This window comes from Protobothrops mucrosquamatus, unplaced genomic scaffold (genome assembly GCF_001527695.2).
Source record: "Protobothrops mucrosquamatus isolate PMUCROS unplaced genomic scaffold, P.Mucros_1.0 scaffold738, whole genome shotgun sequence".
Classification (NCBI taxonomy): Eukaryota; Metazoa; Chordata; class Lepidosauria; order Squamata; family Viperidae; genus Protobothrops; species Protobothrops mucrosquamatus.
This window is the reverse complement of record NW_015387011.1, coordinates 619,962-635,806: the sequence shown is the minus strand read 5'-3', so window position 1 is coordinate 635,806 and position 15,845 is coordinate 619,962.

The window sequence follows — 15,845 nt, the reverse complement described above, 5'->3', positions numbered from 1 at the left end:
CCAATGTTACTAATTCATTACAAATTCATTCATTACTATGCTGTCTGGCTCTAAGTGGATTCCCTAGAATCGATAAGCAGAAGCCATAACAAGCCTGTAATTTCTGGAATTCCTTACCCTGTCAGGTATGACTGGCACCAATATTAGCATCATTTTGGCATCAGGTAAAGATCTTTTTTTATTTTCCCAGGCTTTTCAATTGCATTCAGCTGTATTCTAATTAGGTATTAATTCACACTATCTCTTACTTTGATGGCTGCTTTGTTGCTGCTTAGTTTGTATGGCGTCTACATGCTGTATTTTATTTGATTTTATTGGATCTCATTTAAGTCTCTGGCTTAACAATCTTGGATTCAGATAAACTGCCCTGTTGGCTAATTTGCTGGTGCTTGGCAGACTTTAAGGAGCTTTTATTGGCAACCTCTGCAACTGGATGTGCTCCATAATGCAAAGTGAGAACAGTTTTTTTAATCGTATGGCTTATTAAAATGAATCTTAGTAGCATTGTACGCTTTCAAATCAGTCAGTCCTAGAAGTGATCAACCCCGACTGCCCTTTAGAAGGCCAGATCCTGAAGTGTTCAAATACTTTGGCCACCTAATGAGAAGGAAGGGACTCTCTGGAGAAGAGCCTAATGCGGGGAAAGATGGAGGGCAATAGAAGAAGGGGACGACAGAGAATGAGGTGGCTGGATGGAGTCACTGAAGCAGTAGGCATGAGCTTAAATGGACTCCAGAAGGTGGTAGAGGACAGGAAGGCCTGGAGGAACATTGTCCATGGGGTCGCGATGGGTCGGACACGACTTTGCAACTAACAACAACAACGCTTTCTCTCATATATGAGCACACAGCATGCTTTGTTTTCAAAGATGGTAAAATGGCATTCTTGTTAATGTTTAATTTTATTTAAAGCATATGCTCATATATTAAAAAAAAAGTTTGAGAAAGAAAGATAGAATGTCATACTGGCTTTTGTTTTTAACAGCAAATTCCAGAAATAAGGGTTTTTTTTCTCCCCAATTTGATTAGTATTGAAAATTCATTTGGCTTTTTCATATTTTTTTAAGCCACCAAGAGTCTGGGCAAAAAGGCACTACCAACTGGCAAGTCAACAGGCATGTGAAAAAAGCTAGTCTAGGTCAATATTTGCCTGTCTCTGCCCACTCCCCCGACAGGAAGGGGCAACAAAGATGGGGAGGGACTATTGGAGCCTTCTGCAGCGTTGGGGCCACACTCTCAATTCTTGCTTTACAAAATACAATACTGAGTTTCATGCAACAAATAATTTTGATGAGAGAAGTTTTGTTTATCATAAGGGACACAGCAACCCAATTTTTGACAGGAAAGACATCCAGTGATGGATAACTTCTGCCTTTTAGGATCAATCATCAACAACAAAGGATCAGTAAAGAAACAGACTAGCAGTAAAGAAACAAGCAGTAAAGAAACAGACTAGCCATGATAGAACAGCCATGAAAGCCTTGGAAGAGATATTCTAATACTATGATGTATATATGGGTAGTCCTCAACTTACGATCACAATTGAGCCCAAAATTTCTGGTGTTAAGCAAGACAGTTGTTAACTGTGTTTGGTCCCATTTTATGAGCTGTCTTGCCACAGTTGTTAAGTGAATCATTGCAGTTGTTAAGTTACTAACACGGTTGTTAAATGAATTTGATTTCCCCATTGACTTTGCTTGTCAGAAAGTTGCAGGGGTCACCGTAAATGCATGCTAGCTGCTAAACATCCAAATTTTGATCACGCGACCGTGGGAATGCTCTATGGTTGTTAAGTGTGAAAAACGGCCTAAGTCACTTTTTTCAATGCTGTCCAGAGAGTGTTGTAAAACAGTACGTAAGTCTAAATGCTATTTGCTAGTGCTATTGTTGTAACTTTGAACAGTCACTAAATGAACGGTTGTAAGTCGAGGACTATCTGTATACTTTCAAAGCTCAGAACTGTGCAAGAGATGGTGCTCACTGTGACTGCGGAAATGAAATGGTGGATAGGAAACATCTACTTTTGAACCTTGGTATTGGAGAAGACTCCTGAGAATAGCATGGACAGCCAAGAAAACATGTATGATTCAGTTACAGTGGCAATGAGAGCACCATTGGAAAATCTGAAGGACCAGGTTGATGACAGCTCATTATGGAGAAATCTATGTGATCACTAAGAGCCAACAATGATTTGATGATATGTAATCAATCAATTAATTGGGGAAGTTTTAGGGTAGAGAGTTGTAAACACTGGATTTATATACGGGTTTTTAATCTGCATTATTTTGAACTTTTTGTTGTTGTTAGTTGCGAAGTCGTGTCCAACCCATCGCAACCCCATGGACAACGTTCCTCCAGGCCTTCCTGTCCTCTACCATCTTCTGGAGTCCATTTAAGCCAGTGGTTCTCAACCTTTTTAATGCCGCAACCCCCAACCGGTCGTAAGTCGAGGACTAAACCGGTCATAAGTCGAGGACTACCCAACCGGTCGTAAGTCGAGGACTTTCCCTGCCTGGGAGCGCCGCGCATGCGTGGTTCTGCCTCCTGCGCTGGCGTAGCTGGCAAGCGGCAGAGACGGAGCAGGCCGACCACCAGCTGGCCCAGGCCAAGGGAGGTAAGGCACCCGCCGGAAAAGGGGAAAAAAATGGCGGACAAAAAAAATGGCGGACAGCCTTGCTTGGCGACCCCCGTAAAATGGTCGATTGACCCCAAATGGGGTTGTGACCCATAGGTTGAGAACCGCTGATTTAAGCTCACACCTACTGCTTCAGTGACCCCCATCCATCCACCTCATTCTCTGTCCTCCCCTTCTTCTATTGCCCTCCATCTTTCCCAGCATTAGGCTCTTCTCCAGTGAGTCCTTCCTTCTCATTAGGTGGACAAAGTATTTGAGTTTCAACTTCAGGATCTGGCCTTCTAAAGAGCAGTCAGGGTTGATCTCCTCTAGGACTGACCGGTTTGATCGCCTTGCAGTCCAGGGGACTCGCAGGGGTCTTCTCCAGCACCATAGTTCAAAGGCCTCCATTCTTTTGTGCTCAGCCTTTCTTATGGTCCAACTTTCACAGCCATACATTGCAACTGGGAAAACTTCTGCAGAAGCCAAAAATGGCATCAACTACTTGCCCATTTCTGCCTTCTAGAGGCTGATCGTTTCCCATTTCAACCCCGACCGAATTTCAAGCGGTTATTCTCCGCCGCTAGGGGGCATGAGAGACTCACGGACGCAACCTAAGAGCGCAAAGGCGTTACAAAAGAGGGCGTGGCCTTGATGAGGCCGCTGGGCGAAGATTGGAGCGCTCGAAGCAGAGAGGGCGTGGCTACGAACCGAACAGTTATGGCTTTGACGTCATTATATAAACATTGGTGTTAAGTTAACGGAGAGGAGGAGAAGCATCGCTATTAGGAGGAGACGCTTATTAGGAGGAGACGCCTACGATCCGGGAGTGGGCGTGGCCGTCCCAGTAAAAGAACGGTTCATCTCCCCTATCAGAAACAGGGGAGGAGGAGGGAGAGGGCGCGGCTCCTGTGCAAGAAGCCCCCCCCCGCCGCCGCCGCTCGTATACTACGTTCGAAGGAAGGGGGCGCGGTTTCAGGGAGAGCAGCGGAGGGCGGGGCGTGGGTGAGACGGCTGGTTGCCATGGGTTCGCTTCCGGCGCTGCCAGGCGGAAGTGGCTGGAATTCTGGTGCTGGCTGGTGTCTGGCGTCGTCGCCGTCGGTCAGTGTAAGCGAGGGTGGGGGGGGCGGGAGGAGGACGGAGCAGGCGGTTGTCCCGTTTTACCCTGACTGCTCGCAGGAGGGAGGGCGACGGCTCCCAGAGGGAGAGCATGGCCGAGGCAGTTTGGGGGAGGAACCGGGAGGGGGCGCGGGGCTGGTGGACCTCGGGACGCCAGCTTTTCTCTCCGGATAATGACGGTCTTCTTTAATAAAACCTGTGGCGAGGGAAGGAAGAGGACGTTGCGGAGCAGAGGGAGGCCGAGAATAGCGCACGAACAAGTCCCGACGTTCAATTTTGAAAGGGAACCCAGGAGGGAAACTCCTAAAGCTGGGTGCATGAACAGCCGCAGCATTAATAACCCAGGAGAACACGAGGAGCTACCTAATGCTGGGCCAGACTATTGGTTTATCTAGTCTAGTATTGGCCTTTCTGATTGGCAGCTGAGATGTCAGTGGAGATATCTCCCAAACTGGTTTGGGGCAGGGTATATAGGTGGAGGGGTGAGTGGATGTACAGTGGATGCATGTGCACCCCCTATATGAGGAGATAAGTGAGTGACAGATTCTCTCTTGCCTTAATTCTGGAGGTGAGATGGTGGAGAAAACTGTTGCTTCCACCTTTTGGATCATGAGAATGTCTTTGCTGAGCCTAAAATTTTAGATTTTGTTAACGGAAAGCCAAAAAAAGAAGCCTGGATAAGGGGAAAGCTTGAAGCCCAACTATACTTCTGGAATTAGCAATGCCGGTCAAACCATGTGGCAGTAACTTATCCCAAGATCAGAAATGTTTTCTAATCCGGATTTACGTGTTCTGCAGGGCATGGTGGCCGAGACCGGAACAACGGGAAGAAGATCCCGCCTGAATAATTTAAATCCAGAACAATTATGCTTGTTTGTGTTTTCCTTGGAGAACTATCCCACGGACAGATTTAAGTTTGAGGACAAGATCTGAGGAGTCAGCCGGGATATGATAATTATGGGACGTTGTGACTTTGCGCGCTCAACGGTACACATACTGTAAGAATGGACATCGTACTGTAGAACGGACCTCTATGGCACCGAGATGGGAAATTCTTTAAGAACCTTGAAGACTTGAGGGGAATTATCTTGGGATCAGAAAACCCAAATCACAAACCCTGAGGTAGCGGCAGAGATTACACAAATACTTTTTTCATATTTCGGGCATAAGAAGATCTCTGTAGGCCGCTAAAGAAGCATCACTCATTTTGGTGTATCTGCACTGATTCTTCAAGAAGCAGCTTGGAAGGGGGAGGGGGGTGTCAAGAGGCCCCCCTCCCCCAAGAGAGTGTTTTTGACTCTCCATCCTACATCTATGGAGCAAGGATGTTTACCAGGTGAGATCTATTATAGTGGAATGGGATTGGATATAATTCATTTCAGGTGTTTTATTTATAACGCTGGAAGAGTGTGGTTGGTTGCATGTCAATGTTCAATACATTTTCTACATGTTTATGATTATTTTAAGTTTCTTGTCCTAGGACAGGGGTGTCAAACTGCCGGCCCACGGGCCGGATGCATCACAAGGAAACTGCACCGACCCCGTTGCCAACAATGGGGGGAAAGTTCCGATACGGTCACATGATGTTGCGGGTTTGACATGTCTGTCCTAGGAGTAGGATCAGTTAAAAGCCAACTTCTTTTTAGATTTCTTTTGGTGTCTAATTTTCTTCTAGCATATAAGGTAAGTTGATTGATGGATTGATGTTTATTTGGCTTTCATTTATAATAATAAAGTTGGAAGGGACCTTGGAGGTCATGTAGTCCAACCCCCTGCTCAGGTAGGAAACCCTATACCATTTCAGACAAATGGCTGTCCAGTCTCTTCTTAAAAACCTCCAGTGTTGGAGCATTCACCGCTTCTGGAGGCAGGTTGTTCCACTGGTTAATTGTTCTAACTGTCAGGAAGTTTCTCCTTAGTTCTAGGTTGCTTCTCTCCTTGATCAGTTTCCATCCGTTGCTTCTTGTCCTGCCTTTATTCTTGGGCAGTGTTTCAATTTAGCTTCACAGTCACAGTTCTTTAAATATTTGAAGTTTCTTGTAAAAATATTTTTTATGTTGCCAGCACTTGAATATTTGTATATAGAACTTGGACCTCCAGAGGTTAGCAATAATTAGTGCAGGAACAGGTTTTATGGTCCTATAGCATAAACATGTTCTTGAAGAAATGTACACCTTTCCACAGTTTCATAAAGGGACTTCAAGGGAATCCAGGAATTGGGACTATATTAGTTTATAGGGCAGAGAAAGGCCATATATAAATTTGGGGGGGGCAAGCCAATAAGATAGGATAATTACATTGAATGTGAATTGTACATATTAGTCCATATAGATGCTTTTAGAATGATAATGAGACATATTTGATAAGTATTTTCAGGACCAATATAGCTCTAATTCCTGGAAACTAACATGAAAATGTGTTCCTATTCATATATTCTGAATAATGCCAGATTTTATAATCATTTGTACTGAGAAAAGGTATGAATAGGACAATGCCCAATTTGATCCTGACATTTGTGAAGCCCAGTTTTAACCACATTTGAATGGCTAGCTATCCTGGTTTAATAGTTATATCAGAGTTATTGCATTCTTAAAATCTGCAACATCTTACAAGTAAAAGTTGTTATGCATAAACTATATCATTTTATTTAAAGCAGCAGATGCTAAAAAGTTTTTTTCTGGTTTATATTCATGTAATTTGCAGCTCTCTGATGCAAGTGTTTTGTTCTGACCAAAGATTTAAGTACCCTTCTTTATAAGGATCCTGATAATACATATTTATTAAAATATCTGCATAATTTATTTCAAGCATAACAAGTTTCAGAAGAGCCAGTAATTCTCTTGAGAGTTGAATGCGGATTTCTTCAAATCATTTTCAATACTAAATTGGCCAGTTATTTTGAACTGGAGTGGGAAGATGAATGATAAACTAATTTATTCCATTTAGATGCTGCACAGTTCCAGACAATTCTGGGCATCTTACATTATAAAAACAAAAACAATACAGTGTGAATAATAAAGCACTATAAAGGACAAGAAAGGTGCTTCAAATATGCTGGGTGTGCCAAGTAAAAGAGGCCGTATGGTTTTGTTTCAACCAGTAGTGCAGGGAAACGATAAATGGTATCAGCTCTCTTAACTAGCAAGACAAGGAACTGTGGTAGACCTTCAAGACACCAAAGCTCTGCTAAGTAATTTATTATTGCATACTATTAAAGGTAATAAAACATTGTGAAAAGGATTCCAGTGACCTGCATATCAAATACAAGCCCAGTTGATAAATGAAATCAAGATTCAAATTTCTGTGCCTCTTTCTCTCATATGTCCAAGTTGTAACGGTCTAGAAGCCACTTCCTTTTAGTTAGGAGGGACAGTTTCTACCTGGAGGGACAGTTTCTTCCTGGCCCTAATTCTCATAATGGACTGGTCTCTTATCAGTCTCTTGGCTTTTAGTCATGTTAGATCAGTGGTTCTCAACCTGTGGGTCGGGACCCCATTTGGGGTCGATCGACCATTTCATGGGGGTCGCCAAGCAAGGCTGTCCGCCATTTTTTTTTGTCCGCCATATTTTTCCCCCTTTTCCAGCGGGTGCCTTACCTCCCTTGGGCTGGGCCAGCTGGTGGTCGGCCTGCTCTGTCTCTGCCACTTGCCAGCTACGCCTCGGCCGGCGCAGGGGGCGGAACCACGCATGCGTGGAGCTCCCGGGCAGGGAAAGTCCTCGACTTACGACCGGTTGGGTAGTCCTCGACTTACGACCGGTTTAGTCCTCGACTTACGACCGGTTTAGTCCTCGACTTACGACCGGTTTAGTCCTCGACTTACAACCGGTTGGGGTCGCGGCATTAAAAAGGTTGAGAACCACTGTGTTAGATTGTGTTCTCACAAACTGTCTCCTTCAGCATGACTGATCAATTGATATACTGAAGTAAGTAATTTGAATAATCAGGCATATGCAGCCTCTGTGTTTAAATACATTATATGTACGTCTATTCGGTTGTATAGTATACGATCTCTACATATCTAGTAACAGATCAGTAATGCTGAATTTGCTTCCATGCTAATTGGTCAGGCTGGTCCCCAAAAGGAGGTTTTGGCCCACCTTTATCAGATGCTTGCAGGTAATCCTTGACTTACAACCATTCATTTAGTGACTGTTTGAAAGTTACAGCGGTGCTGAAAAAGTGACATGCAACCAGTTCTTGCACATACGACCATTGCGATATTCCCAGGTTATCAGAATTCAGGCACTTGTCAATCGGTATGTATTTGTAATCCTGCAGTCATGTGATTGTTATTTGCAGCCTTCCCAGCTTTGCAAGTTAAGTCAGTTGGGGAAGCCAGATTCACTTCACAACTGTGGTGATTCATTTAACAACCCTGACAAAAAAAAAGATTGTAAAATTGGGCATGGCTCAATAACTATCTTGCTTTGCAATGAAAATTCTAAATTGTGGTCATAAGTCAAGGACTACCTGTATGGTGAATACAGGACTCCCCGTACCCCTGGCTCTGCTTCTATTTATATAATCAGAGTAAGTATTCTTAATTATGTTCTTTTAAATTGCTTTTAATAGAGGGGCATAAAAGTTTGCGGAGAAATATGTGATCTTTTTGAATTTTTATTAATATTTTTAAAAGAAACAAGAACAAGTAAGCAAAAAGAGAAAAGGAAAAAATCGGTAGAGAAATATGTAAGTGGACAAAGTAATGATTAAGATTGTACAGTTAGTGCTCAGCATGTTTGACTAGAAATCGACCATAAAAAACAATAAGTTACAATTGAGTACATAACATTTTAACAGAAGGAATTTTTCATATCTTGAGTTAAGCCTAAATCTTTAAGAATACAAAGAATACCTACTGAAAAGATTATAGGTAAAACATTCGTTTTTAACTATTTGTCATGCTTTGCTTAACATACAATATTTATAGACATCTTTTAAAAACTTAAATTGGTTCTTTTTCCCCTTAAAAATTATACTCTAGATACTTATATTTTACTTCCTGTGCAATATGTAATATGTACGCACATTCTTGCTTAAGTTTGATTAAACCTCTGTTGTGAATATATGCTGTTACTTTTGCTATTACTGCATATTCTCCAAATTTAAGTTTCCAGTCTGATATTTTAAGTAACACATCTCTTTTTTAGTGTTGGGCTAAATTTATCCTTGCTGGCGTAAACATGTCTCTTAGTGATTATTGTTGTTAGCATTTTGGAATTATGCCTAGTAAGAAGAATTGTAGTTTCAAGTCAAATCTGATTTCTAAAGTTCTCTGAATAGTGCTCTGTACAGGTAGTCCTCGAGTTAACGAGTGCAATGGAGCCTGCCCATTCCACTAGTAACTCGAAAACTCGTGGAAGTGAATTTTGTACCTTGAACAAGATCACTCCCTTGCTCGTTAAAACGCATGCAGCTCGTTAAGTGAACATGAGGTATCTCAGGGTGGAGAAGGCCATGGAGGGCCTAGTGATGGAATAGGCCCCCCAAGGCCTTCCCGACCCACTAAGATACCTCATGCTTTCCCCTCCCTTCCTGCTGCGTTGGACTCACCTTGAAAAGATCCGTCTCCTCTCTGCCACGGTTCCTGCTGCCGCTCGGATCTGAGGCCGTGGGACACTTCCGTGGCCCGATTCGGGCGCTGGATGCCTTCTCCAGGCCGCCGCCACCCGGATCTGAGGCCAGGGGGCTGGGGACGCTTCTGCGGCCCGATCTGGGCGCTGTGCCTTCTCCAGGCCCCCGCCACCCGGATCTGAGGCTGGGGGATGCTTCTGTGGCCCTCCAGTGGCCCGTTTCCGGGCAGCAGTGGCCTGGAGAAGGCATCCGGGGCCTGGATCAGGCTGCCGGAGGGCCACGGAAGCTTCTCTCCTTGGTTAGTTTTCCATCCGTTGCTTCTTGTCCTGCTTTCGGGCGCTTTGGAGAATAGCTTGACTCCCTCTTCTTTGTGGCAGCCCCTGAGATATTGGAACACTGCTATCATGTCCCCCCTCGTCCTTATCTTCGTTAAACTAGACATACCCAATTCCTGCAAGTTTGATATAGTCTAGAATGTGAATAATGGACCATTATACTCTCTGAAGCTATGAGATTTAGGGTTCAGCACAGGCTAACATGAATTTGGTGTTCTAGGAATGCCTACAGTTCTAGAGAAGAACTAATTTTATTAGCATTAAATATTGAAAGCCGTTTCAGTGTGTTTGTATGGCTTGGCAGAATGTATGAATAAGCATTGCCAAGCTCAGAGATTTTTGCAAAGCTAGAAATCTTTGACTGGTTATGCCGAGGTTTTATGCTCAGCATTTGATTGCCAGTGTGCGCAATGGGGAATTCTGAAAGTTGAGGTCTACCCTTCTTAAAGTTGCCAAGTTGGAAAAACGCTGATTGTAAATGTTTAAAGAATTGTGATGCTGTGTAATACAGCTTCATATTTCTGGCTAGCCTTGGTGCAAACACTTTCCCTCAACAGAACAAACAGAATTGTAATAAGTAAATTGGTTCTCAGTTTATGATCACAATTGGGACCAGAATTTCTGTGGTTAAGCAAGAGCATTGCTGAGTGAATCATGCTTAATTTTGCCACAGTTGTTAAGTTGTTAAGTGAATCACTCAGTGAAGTAAATCCAGCTTCCCCCCATTGACTCATCAGAAACCAGCTGGGAAGATCACAACTGGCAATCACATGACCCCTGGACACTGCCATAGTCGTGAATATCATGCTGGTAGCTAAGTGTCCAAATTTTGTTCATGTTTCTGTGGGGATGCAGGGACAGTTGTAAGTGCAAGCCCTGGTTGTAAGTCACTTATTTCAGTGCCATTGTAACTTGATTGTAAAATGGTTGTAAGTCGTGGACTATCTGTATAGGAGGAGAAAAAGTCTATTTTGGGGAGCCTGAAGTTCAGGAGTAATAGTAAATATAAAGGCTACTCCTTAGCATAAGTGCATTGGCCTATGATAGGCCTGACTACTAGTACAGTTTTTTCAACTTTAGCAATTTTAAGATATTTGAATTTCATCTCCCAGAATTCTCGGAGTTGAAGTCCAAATGCATTTAAAATTGCCAAGGTTGAGAAACAATGCTCCAAGGCAATGACTTGTGTTACCTTTTGACTGAAAAAATGATTGCACAGAAGATGCAAACTTCCCTTTTTCACTTTTCAAAAGGGATTTTTTTTTTTTAAAAAAATAAGAAATTCAGCAGGTCATTATGCATATTTTAAAGCAGGGGTCCCCAACCCCTGGTCTGTGGACCGGTACGGGGCCGTGGCATGCCAGCAACTGGTCCTCACAAACAAGCAAAGCCCCATCCATGGGATGCAGGCAGCATACTAAACCACACACTTTCCAGTCCGTGGAAAAACCTCTCTCCATGGAACCGGTCCCTGGTGCCCAAAAGGTTGGGGACCTCTGCTTTAAAGTGTTTGCTAGCTAGGTAGTTAATTGTTTCTTTCTGTCTCCTTAAAATAATAGTAGCCATGCAATCAAAAAAAAAACCGTGGCACTTTAGCAACTAAGAAATACATTATCTTGGATGTCATGTTAATATAATAATGGTCTGTGTTTTAATCTTTACAGGCTGCCTGGAGTCACTGATGTGAGGAAGGTGGCCACATAAACAATTTAAATTAAAAAAAAGTAAAGATAAGTTATGCAAACATTTGTGGGATGTATCCATTTTATCGGATAGATTGAATTTTAGGTTTATTGGGACATAATATGCCTCCTGTATCTTCTGAGATAGGGAGCAAATTGAAAACAATCGAGAAATGCAAACAATGCAGCCATTACAGACCATTACCTTCTTTATAGCGATCGACTTTGCATGTAGACACAATAAAAATACAGTCAGTCTGACCAGCTGCCTTTGCCTCACCAGCTCCCTATTGACATTCAACCAATTTAATAACATTCTGTCTGGTTGGCTCACTAAAGTTGCCCTGCTCAGTTTGGTTTTATATTTTTGCACACTTTGTTCCTGACACCCTGTTCTTGTCTCCGCTTTGAGTTGCCAATAGGAAAAGCTAGGTCATATAGCTTAATTGGGGAAAGCAGCAAAACTTTGAAGCGAGTGTTGTTGGCAGTTGGTGGCAGGTCTTAAAAGAAATAGGTCAGGATGGAAGAGTTTTGTAGGATGAATGCTGGCTATTCTGTGGTTGAGCAAAAGACAGATCTCGCTATTCTGTGGCCAATGCTAATAAATGATCCAATCCAGAAAGAATGCCAACGGCCCGTGGGCATATTATAGGGAATGTTTAACAAAATTTGGAAGATCACGATCAGCACGGCCAGAAAAGTGAGCATTAGCTACTTTGGAAGGTGGTATTTTTTTAAGCATTACATTCTCTGTGGAAAACTCTTTAAGGTCTTCTAATATTTACAAGGAGGGCATGCTAAATCATTTGTAGTTATAAAGCCCTGACCTGCTTTCAGCAGTTACAGCTGTCTAGAAACTTTTGTAAATGAACTGAAACAGATTTTGAGTACTTTGACATCGTCATTTTTATATGCTTTCATTCTGGGTAATGTGTAGACTTTACTCGGGGGGGAAATAACTCAAATATGTAGTTATGTAGTTAGGAAATACTGCTCACAACTGTGAGAGACATATGAGCAGACATATGCAAGACTTTTGTTGTCCGGCTTAAAATGGGTAGTTATGTACAAAAACATACAGGTGGTCCTTGGGTTACAGTGATAGTTGGAACCAGGATTGCTGCCGCTAAGCAATGCAGTTATAAAGTGCAACATTAGTGATGGCAATCCCAGTCCTGATTTCCACTATAACCCAAGACTACCTGTATATCTTTTGTTCACAATCATCCTAAATTGGATAACATTCTTCCACATGGTAATGCAATTATATTTAAATTATATTTAGACCCAGAGACCCTTTCAATCTTACTTTATTCTCCCATTTTGATATGGATCGATTTTTTTGCTTCCATTGTTTATATAGGTACTCCTCATTCCATGTCCACTTGTTTAGCAACCATTCAAAGTTACAAGGGCACTGAACAAGGACTACTTGCAACAGGCCCTTGTCATTGTGGCTTGTCACAGTGTCTCAGTCATGTGGTCACCATTTACGACCTCTAGTGCTGACTTTCAACAATAGGGAAGCTGATAGGAAGTCACAAATGGCAATCATTTGATCACAGGTCACTGTAACAGCACGGGGTTTGCCTACCGGCAACTGGGACTGCCAGAACTGTTGTCGTAAATCAGTATGATTGCATGACATTGCACCTTACAACAGCACCACTTAATGACAGAGTTCCCAATCCCAATAGCTTTCAGTAAGCAAGGACTCCTTGTATCCCCTAGAAAAATAGCCGTGTGATGACTTGACTAACATTAGCCTGCTGCGCACTCTCCCTCCTGTGTGCAGAAGTGGAGGAAGAAGACATGGGTGAAATCACAAGTAAATGTTCACATTAGTAATTTCCTTTGAATTTGCAGTCACCTATCATCTGGTACCCTGCTTAAGTGTATATGTTAAAGAGCGTGGGGAACTGTGGTAGGAGAAATATATGTAGGTGACAGAGGAGGAATCGTGAAGCAACATACTTCTAGGTATCAGTCATGAGGTTCTAATGGGTTAACAGATAGATGAAATTATTCAGACTTCTATTCAAATCAGAAGCCTGGGTTGTTCATTGTAGTCTTATTTTTATGCTTTTTCTTATTAGTTCAATGTAAGTATATGATTTTTATCAATCTATCTATAGAGAGGGGGGATAGGAAGTGTGTATAAGCATATGTACTAAGCTGAATGTAATTTGTAATTTAAAAATATACCTAAGCATCTCACTTTGAGGCACAACAAGGAAACTTTCTGACAGATTTTTGTAAGGTCTTTTTTATGTTCCATCTTCTGCAGATACATGTGGAAATCATAATAACACAGCAGGCTAGAGTGGCGATGCTCAGTTGTTTCTTCAAGAGTTGAATAGCATACCTATTAAAGGCCATCTGGGGGTTTCTGAATTTTTGGAAGTGTGTATAAATTTGGCATACATGGCACCAAGGGAAGAATATATTTTTGTTTAAAAATATGAGGAGGTCACAGGCTTTAAAATGCCAGTTAAGTTGTGTAATAGATGAAATCCTAGGATATACTTTTTAAATAGCCTGTTAAATCTGGGCACAGTAAAATAGACTGAAACCTTTTGGAAACCTCACTTTCCAAAAAATAAAACGAGAATTCTCATGTTTAAGATGTTGGCTTTAGGTTTGAACAATAAATACAGTGGCTTCATCCCAAGTTCACTGCAAATCTCAAATATATCTTGTTTACGTTCTATACCCTTTAAAACATGTGATATACAAAAAAAGCACTAGGCCTACTTTTTTAAAGCAATGCTGTTGTGGTACTTTATTTTTCTCCCAGCACAATGGCATGCTGCTACAAACCACAGTGCTGTTTATACATTACTTAAAAGAACAAAGCACAACCAAATAATACTTATTATAAACTTAACTTGAAAGTTCAAGTGTTGAAGATCATTGGCAACATGCCTTATACTTCAAAGACTACCTTTAAGGTAAGATTAATTCTTTTTTCAATACAGTAATACAGGGGTGTCAAACTCAATTTCATTGAGGGCCGCATCAGCAATGTGGTTGCCCTGGGGAGGGGCTGGATGGGTGTGGCCAGGATGGGTGCGGCCTACTGGGTGGGCGTGGATGGAGTGGGTGTGGCCTACTGGGTGGGCATGGCCAGCTCTACATCGTTCGCGTCAAGGGTACCTGTGGGGGTCTGGGCAGGAGTGGGACAGATCTGAGGGTCTCTGGCAGAAGGGGGTGGGATCGGGGCAAGCGCCAAGGCATGGTCCATTTCTTCATTCCTCACAAAGGGTGACACCTCCCCAGCATGCACCCAGGGGGCGGGGCCGACGTGGCAGAGGCTGGTTCCTCGCTGTTTCCAGACGGCTTTGTGGAGCTAAGACTGAATGCGTTTCAGCATAGATGGCCACCACAAAATTGTACATTGGCTCCCTGCCGGCCTGGGCCAGGGCCAAGGCAGCAGGGGCCATTCCCTCACTGTTTCTAGGGTGGCTTCGCGGGCCACATGAAACCACTTCACGGGCCGCATCCGGCCCCCAGGCCTTGTGTTTGACATGTCTGCAGTAGTACATAGCCAAGGTTACTAGCCCATTAATATTTTTTACCAGTGTTCTTTTAGGATTGCTTGTTTTTTATGCAAAATCATCTTTGCTTCCCCATCTGGAAACAATTCTTATCACTATCAACCGAACACAAATGAATTGCTTACAAAATTTAGCAAAGATTTCTTCAAAGGTTTGTTATGTGTGTGTCTATGTACTGGTCTGTTAAAATACCAAGATGTTTGCTGTAAAAGGGTGGGGAAAAACTGCACTGAAAAAGAGAAATGCTAAATCGGAAATGGCAACTTAAATCTTTCTGATCTATAATAAAATTGTTTTAAGCATTCTAAGCAATTGAAATGAGAGGAGAGCTGCTAAAATGAGTGCATTATCTCAACTTTCAGATCTGAGCAATTTGAGAGCCAGTTATAGTAGTTTGAAACTGAAACAGGCACATTTGCCTAGGGATCTCTAGCGCAGGAAATGCTTGTGTGTTCAGTTTACTATTATCTATTCGTTTTCTAGACTGATGTGCTGCCTTTCAGAGTTTTATAAACAGAAAGATAGCAGATGTTTTACTTGCTTATTAATGTATTTTTGCTACATCCGGTTGTGAATGTTGTCTAGGGGCCCCAAGTGGCACATATAAACAGAACTTCTGAATGTGTTCCAGTCAAATCAAATTTTGTTTCATTAGCCTCTGAATTATTCGTGGACTAGAAAATGTCCTATGTCATGAAGCCACCAACTGTATTTCATGGTGGAAGTCACTAGCCCAGAAAGAAAATGTTAAAAAATAAAATAGATGTAGCCTGAAAGAAAAGGTCCTCCCAAATCATCTATTTTATTAAACATTATGAATGTTGCTGCCTTATGTGCGTCTATAAACCTGCTTCAGATATTCAATCTCTTCATAGCCCTTTGCTTTGCTGTTATCAAACGTGAAGCCCCAGACAGAGCAAATAGGAGTCAGTTTCTTGTATGTGTAGGGCAGTGGTGGCGAACC